Genomic DNA, 8463 nt, shown 5'->3' on the forward strand with positions numbered 1-8463 from the left:
TCCACAGTCTCAGCACCCAAAGATATGCCTTATTAACATTTTAATGTCTTTCCTTCAAGACTTCTTTCTCTACAGAGATTCTGTTTTACATATTTGACATCATATTGCATATCTCAATTTTTTAATCTAACATCATGTATGCACATATATACATATACAGTGGTGACAGAATTGAATTATTGGTCTCAATTCTTCACTCCCCTCTAATAGAATTATATATCCACACTCTTGCCACTCTGGGGAAGAGCGTCCCAATTTTTCTCTCTTCTAATAGAAATATGTCTTTACTCTCTCCAGGCTGGTGAGCAGAGTTATTCCCAACACCTTGACTTTGGGATTAATCAAATGATTTACATTGGCCAAAGGGTTATTAGTGGACAAATATTTTTTAATGTAGGTTTTATTATTTAAGATATGGCAAAGCCAACAGATCAGGAGACAGCTACCACTGTAAACATAGTTTGTTACACTCAACAGACCCCAAGACAAAAGGGCATGCCACACCATAATGCAGGGCCACATGGGGAAGCACCAGGGTCAGTCGGGGCAGAGGAAGCAGGGAGAAGATCTTTATTGTGGTTTCTGTGGGAAAAATAATGGGCAAGGCAGGGTAAACAGGTTTAGGATTGGCCACTTTGAATAATTTCAGTGGACTCTAGGGTACAGTTGTCTGGTATTTGGTCCTGGAGTATCGGCCCAGAATGTAAGAGTTCATTAATGGAGGTGGTTGGGGGTTATGAGTTCTGGGGTAGTTGGTTTGTGTATGAAAGGTGCACTCTTGGGCCAGTAGTTTGCTGTCTCTAGGAATTAGCTAACTCTGGGAGAAGTAGTCACTCCAGGGTCAGCAAGGCCCCAAGATGTCAAAGCATCAACAAATATAGAGTATAAAGACATGATTACCACAGCATGACGCAAACAAGGGCTTGGAATGTGCTGATGTGGTTGGGCTTGTTCTCTTGCAATGTGATTGTCTGCAATGAGAAAAGCTCATGCAGCCAGGGTTGCAGAACAACCACACAGGGAGCAGGCGTGGACCCAACTCAAGGTCAGGAGCTAAGCCCAGCTGACTCCCAGCCAGCAGCAGAGGCAAAAGCCGGCCAGTCCACATAAGCCAGAAACTAATGCTTATTGCTGCCTGCCTCTGAGATTTTGTGGTTGTTTGTTATAGAGCATTATGGTGGCAATAGCTGAATATGTTGGAAGTGGGATGCTGCCATAACAAATCCCAAAATATGTGCCATCAGCTTTAGGACTGGAAATTAGACAAGAAGAATGTTGTTCTAAAAGCCTAGAAAAAATAGTGGTCCGTGTTATATAGTAGTGAAAGTAAAGCATTTGTTTTAACTGTTACTTTCAATAAACCAAAAGACAGACAATGGACCTGATAAAGTTGGGATGATGACCAAGCAAGTTTCAATTCACAATGCTGATAGGGTAAGTGGGTTGTTGAATTGCATTTGAAAAGTTATAATAAGAGATGGGTTCTGTGATGGTTAATATTGAGTATCAACTTGATTGGATTCAAGGATGCAAAGTATTGTTCCTGGGTGTGTCTGTGAGGTTGTTGCCAAAGGAGATTAACATTTGAGTCAGTGGACTGGGAGAGGCAGACCCACTCTCAATCTGGGTGGTCACCATCTAATCAGCTGCCAACATGGCTAGAATAAAGCAGGCAGAAGAAGTTGGAAAGATGAGATTCGCTGAGTCTTCTGGTCTTCATCTTTCTTCCGTGCTGGATACTTCCTGCCCTCAACTATCAGACTCCAAGTTATTCAGCTTTTAGACTCTTAGGCTTACACCGGTGGTTTACCAGGGGCTCTCAAGCCATCGGCCACATACTGAGGGCTGCACTGTCAGCTTTCCTGCTTTTGAGGTTTTGGGACTCAGACTGGCTTCCTTGCTCCTCAGCTTGCAGTTGGCCTATTGTTGGACTTTACCTTGTGATTGTGTGAGTAATACTCCTTAATAAACTCCCCTTCATGTATACATTTATCCTATTAGTTCTGTCCCTCTAGAAGACCCTGATTAATCCAGATTTTGGTACGAGGAGCAGTTCTAGAGGAAGAGAATTTTAAGGATGGATTTCTTTAGTTGGTTTTGGGGCTTCTGGAGCTGGCTACTTAATATGATTAAAAAATGCCAAGGACTCTACTTCTAATAGTATGGAGAACACTGATGGTCCTTGGAGTGAACTGTTTAGAGAGTCATGCGAAATAAATGCATTTGATACTCCTGATTAATCGCTCATAAGAGGCAAGGAGTTTAGTGACTCTATACATAATACCTTTGACCATATGTGGAGAATCAAGAAATACAATGAAGTTGGTTGGTTGCTCTTAAGTTCACTGGACAAAGTGATGAAAGGAAAGGACGAGCTCAGGGATTCTAACTCCCAGTTCCAGAAGCACATACTGAGCCTCAAGTCTTCTAAGATTGCCCCAAGTGAGAGTCTTATCTCCTGTAGACAAAGGACTGAAATTGCAGAAAACCAGACACAAGCTCTTATAATAAGAACGGCTGACCTGCAAGGAAAGGTGCATGCTCAGCCTCACCAGGTGTCTACTGTAAAAGTGAGAGCATTGATTGGAAAAGAATATGACTCTGCAACTTGGAATGGGGATGTGTAAGAGGACCCTCACGACACTGGGGACACTGAGCTTGTAAACTCTGATGAGTTTTGTTTGCCAGAGGAAACAGCCTCCCCACCCTCAGTGGTGGCAACATCCCCTCCCACACCAACATGGCCATCAGCCTTTCCACCTTTATCTGAGGAGTTAAACCCTGCACTGACTGAGCCAACAGTGATGGCCCTCTCTGAGGCAGTTACCAGGCAAGACAATGCTGATTGTCCTCAAGACCCACCCCCAACACCCCTGTTTGCTTCTAGACCTATAAGTAGACTCAAGTCCCGGCAGACCACAAGAGGCAAGGTTCAGAGTGTGACCTATGGGGAGGTGCACTACACTCCAAAAGAACTGCTTGAGTTTTCTCATTTGTATAAGTAGAAATCTGGAGAATAGGCAAGGGAATGAATATTAAGGGTATGGGATAATGGTGGAAGGAACATAGAGTTGGATCAGGCTGAATTTATTGATATGGGCCCACTAAGAAGGGATCCTGCATTTAAGGTTGCAGCTCAGGGAGTTTAAAAAGGTTCTAATAGTTTATTTGCTTGGTTAGCTAAAATATGGATTAACAGATGGCCCACTGTGAGTGAGCTGGAAATGCTTGATTTCCCCTGGTTTAATGTAGTGGAAGGGATCCAAAGGCTTAGGGAGATTGGAATACTAGAGTGGATTAGTCACTTTAGACTTACTCATTCCAGCTGGGAGGGTCTAGAAGACATACCCTTCACCAATACTTTCCAAAATAGATCTATGAGGGGAGAACCTATATCCTTGAAGAACTTTGCCATTGCTCTTCTCTGTATGCCAGATCTTACAGTGAGAACCACAGTCACTTAATTAGAAAATTTAAGTGCAATGAGAATAATTGGATCTCAAGGTGGCAGTGGCCAAGTGGCAGGACTCAACTGTCAAAAGCAAGGTGGGCATAGTTACCGTAATGGACAGCAGGGGCAAAGCAGCAATCAGAATAGTCTGACTCGAGTAGAGCTCTGGCATTAGCTAATTAATCACAGTGCTTCTAGAAGTGAAATTGCTAGGAAGCCTACTGCATTCTTACTTGATTTGTATAAGCAGAAAACTTCCACATCAAGTGGACAAGACTAATTTGAATTATTAAAAATACAGAATTAGGGCCCTTCAGTCAGTTTCCAGACTTGAGCCAGTTTACAGACCCAGAACCCCTTGAATGAAGGGGAGGCCAGGTTCCCTTGAGAAAGGACCCCACTACACTACCAACAATTTATGCTGCTAATCTTTCTCCCATCTTTCCCCAAGGAGACCTCTAGCCTTTTACCAGAGTAACTGTGTACTGGGGAAAGGGGAATGATCAGACTTTTGGGGGACTACTAGACACTGGCTCTGAGCTGATGTTGATTCCAAGTGACCCAAAACATTATTGTTGTCCCCCAGTTAAAGTACGGGCTCATGGAGATCAGGTAATTAATGGTGTTTTAGCTCAGGTCCAACTTACAATGGGTCTAGTGGGTCCCTGGACTCATCCTGTTGTCGTTTTCCCAGTGCCAGAATGCATAATTGGCATAGACATACTTAGCCACTGGCAGAACCCCCACATTAGCTCCCTGACAGGTAGTGAGAGGGCTATTACAGGGGGAAAGACCAAATGGAAGCCATTAGAACTGCCTCTACCTAGAAAAACAGTAAACCAAAACCAATATCACATCCCTGGAGGGATTGCAGAGATTAACACCAGCATCAAGGACTTGAAAGATGCAGGGGAGGTGATTCTGATTCCCACCACATTCCCATTCAACTCTCCCATTTGGCCTGTGCAAAAGACAGATGGATCTTGGAGAATGGCAGTGGATTATTATAAGCTTAACCTAGTAGTGGCTCCAATTGCAGCTGCTGTACCAGATGTGGTTTCATTGCTTGAACGAATTAACACATCTCCTGGTACCTGGTATGCAATCATTGATTTGGCAATTGCCTTTTTCTCCATTCCTGTCCATAAGGCCCACCAGAAGCAATTTGCCTTCATCTGGCAAGATCAGCAATACACTTTCACTGTCTTTCCTCAGGGGTATATCAACTCTCCAGCTTTGTGTCATAATCTTGTTCACAGAGATCTTGATCACTTTTTCCTTTCACAGAATATCACACTGGCCCATTATATTGATGACATTATGCTGATTGGATCCAGTGATCGAGACGTAGCAAACACATTGGACTTATTGGTGAGACATTTGCATGCCACGTAATGGGAAATAAATCCAACTAAAATTCAGAGACCTTTTACCTCAGTAAAATTTCTAGGGCTCCAGTGGTGTGTGGCCTATATCTTTATATCCTTCTAAGGTGAAGGATAAGTTGCTGCATTTGGCCCCTCCTACAACCAAGAAAGAGGCACAACACCTAGCGGGCCTATTTGGATTCTGGAGGCAAAATATTCTTCATCTGGGTGTGTTACTCTGGCCCATTTATCAAGCGACCCAAAAGGCTGCTGATTTTGAATGGAGTCCAGAACAGGAGAAGGCTCTGCTGCGGGTCCAGGCTGCCGTGTAAGTGCTTGGGCCATATGACCCAGCAGATCCAATGGTGCTTGAGGTGTCAGTGGCAGATAGAGATGCTGTTTGGAGCCGTTGGCAGGCCCCCATAGGTGAATCACAGCAGAGGCCTCTAGGATTTTGGAGCAAGGCCCTGCCATCTTCCACAGATAACTAATCTTCTTTTGAGAGACAGCTCTTGGCCTGTTACCGGGCTTTGGTGGAAACTGAATGTTTGACTATGGGTCATCAAGTCACCATGTGACTTGAACTGCCTATCATGAACTGGTTGCTTTCTGACCCATCTAGCCATAAAGTGGGTCATGCACAGCAGCATTCCATCATTAAATGGAAGTGGTATGTATGTGATGGGGCTCATGCTGGTCCTGAGGGCACAAGTAAGTTACATGAGAAAGTGGCTCAAATGCCCATGGTCTCCACTCCTGCCACCCTGCCTTCTCTCCCTCGGCCTGCACCAATGACCTCATGGGGAGTTCCCTATGATGAGTTGACAGAGGAAGAGAAGACTAGGGTCTGGTTCACAGATGGTTCCGCATGATATGCAGGCACCACCTGAAAGTGGACAGCTGCACCACTACAGCCCCTTTCTAGGACATCCCTGAAGGACAGCGGTGAAGGAAAATCTTCCCAGTGAGCAGAATTTCAAGCAGTGCATCTGGCTGTGCACTTTGCTTGGGAGGAAAAATGGCCAGATGTGTGATTACATACTGATTTCTGGGATGTAGCCAATGGTTTGGCTGGATGGTCAGGGACTTGGAAGAAGCATGATTGGAAAATTGGTGACAAGGAAATTTGGGGAAGACATATGTGGATGGACTTCTCTGAGTGGTAAAAAACTGTGAAGCTATTTGTATCTCATGTGAATGTTCACTAAAGGGTGACCTCAGTAATCAGGTGGATAGGATGACTCATTCTGTGGATAACACTCAGCCTCTTTCCCCAGCCACCCCTGTCATCACCCAATGGGCCCATGAACAAAGTGGCCATGGTGGCAGGGATGGATGTTATGCATGGGCTCAGCAACATGAACTTTCTCTCGCCAAGGCTGACCTGGCTACAGCCACTGCTGAGTGCCCAATTTGCCAGCAGCAGAGACCAACACTGAGCTCTTGATATGGCACCATTCCTCGATCAGCCAGCTACGTGGTGACAGGTTGATTATACTGGACCTCTTCCATCATGGAAAGGGCAATGGTTTGTTCTCACCAGAATAGATACTTACTCCAGATATGGGTTTGCCTATCCTGCACACAATGCTTCTGCCAAGACTACCATCTGTGGACTCATGGAATGCCTTATCCACTGTCAGGGCATTCCACACAGCATTGCCTCTGACCAAGGCACTCACTTTACAACCAAAGAAGTGCAGCAATGGGCTCATGCTCATGGAATTCACTGGTCTTACCATGTTCCCCATCATCCTGAAGCAGCCGGATTGATAGGACGGTGGAATGGCCTTTTGAAGTCAAAATGACACCACCGACTAGGTGACAGTACTTTGCAGGGCTGGGGCAAAGTTCTCCAGAAGGTTGTGTATGCTTTGAATCAGCATCCAATATATGGTACTGTTTCCCTCAGAGCCAGTATTCATGGGTCCAGGAATCAAGGGATGGAAATAGAAGTGGCACCAATTACCATCACCCCTAGTGACCCCCTAGCAAAATTTTTGCTTCCTGTTCCTGTGACATTACGTTCTGCTGGTCTAGAGGTCTTAGTTTCAGAGGGAGGAATGCTGCCACCAGGAGACCCAACAACGATCCCATTAAACTGGAAGTTATGATTGCCACCTGGACACTTTCGGCTCCTCCTACCTCTAAGTCAACAGGCTAAGAAGGGAGTTACATTGTTGGCTGGGGTGACATAGGAGATATCTTAGGGCATCTCTTATATCATACTCTGTGATTAAGGTCAATGGGAAACTACAACAACCCAATCCAGGGAGGACTACAGATGACCCAGATCCTTCGGGAATGAAGGTCTGGGTCACTCCACCAGGTAAAAATTCATGACCCACTGAGGTGCTTGCTGAAGGCAAAGGGAATACAGAATGGGTAGTAGAAGAAGATAGTCATCAATACCAGCTACAACAACATGACCAGCTGCAGAAATGAGAATTGTAATTGTCATGAGTATTTCCTCCTTATTTTGTTAAGAACATGTTTGTGCATGTGTACACTTATACTAAGGAAATATCTTCATTTTATTTCCTTTCTTTTTCCTTTATCATATGACATAAGATTTATTGACTTTATATCAGCATTTAAGTGTTGTTAACTTTATGTAATAGCATTTAGGTTAAGGATTGGTGCACTTCCATTGTACACTTGTACAATTATTCACTTGTACAAAGAATAGTTGTATTATGTTAGGCATAATTATGACATTATTATTGATTGTCTTTATTTGAAGATTATGTATGATTTCAGGAGATATGTATGGGTTCAAGTTGACAAAGAGTGGACTTGTGATTGTTAATACTGAATGTCAACTTGATTAGATTGAAGGATGCAAAGTATCATTCCCGAGTGTGTCTGTCAAGGTGTTGCCAAAGGAGATTAACATTTGAGTCAGTGGACTGGGAGAGGCAGACCCACTTTCAATCCAGATGGGCACCATCTAATCAGCTGCCAACATGGCTAGAATAAAGCAGGCAGAAGAAGTTGGAAGGACTTGACTCATTGAGTCTTCCGGCCTTCATCTTTCTTCCTTGCTTCTTTCATCCTCAACTATCTTTGCTTCCTTGCTTCCTGCCCTCAACTATGAGACTCCAAGTTATTCAGCTTTTGGACTCTTAGATTTACACCAGTGATTTGCCAGGGGTCCTGGGGCCTTCAGCCACAGACTGAAGGCTGCACTCTCAGCTTCCCTACTTCTGAGGTTTTATGACTCAGACTGGCTTCCTTGCTCCTCAGCTTGCAGATGGCCTATCGTGGGACTTCACCTTGTGTTTGTGTGAGTCAATACGTCTTTGTAAATGTCCCTTCATATACACATCTATCCTATTAGTTCTGTCCCTCTAGAGAACCCTGACTAATACAGGTTCCAAGGAAAGCATGGCTACCTTGCAACAGAATCAAGAGTACATAAACATGGCCCAGAAATCCTGCATTTATAGGGAATAAAAAAAAATAAACCTATATTGAGAAAATGTCTGTTAACATGAACTAAAAGCGATTGTGACTTTTTGAGATATAAAACTACCTCTAGTCTCCTCCTACCCCAACCTTCCACAGGGAGGGTGCAGGCTGAAAGGGTGACTCAGAGACCAAATAGGGCATATTCTCCAATGCCCTCTTTAGAAGTGACCAAGG

At 44.2% G+C, this 8463-nt stretch overlaps 1 pseudogene; it reads left to right on the forward strand.

Moving 5' to 3' along the window:
• Window positions 1–2804: 2804 nt before the first annotated feature.
• LOC131384546 (uncharacterized) lies at window positions 2805–7263 on the forward strand (annotated as a pseudogene).
• Window positions 7264–8463: the final 1200 nt, after the last annotated feature.

Source organism: Hylobates moloch, unplaced genomic scaffold (genome assembly GCF_009828535.3).
Source record: "Hylobates moloch isolate HMO894 unplaced genomic scaffold, HMol_V3 SCAFFOLD_11, whole genome shotgun sequence".
In the NCBI taxonomy this organism is placed as follows: domain Eukaryota; kingdom Metazoa; phylum Chordata; class Mammalia; order Primates; family Hylobatidae; genus Hylobates; species Hylobates moloch.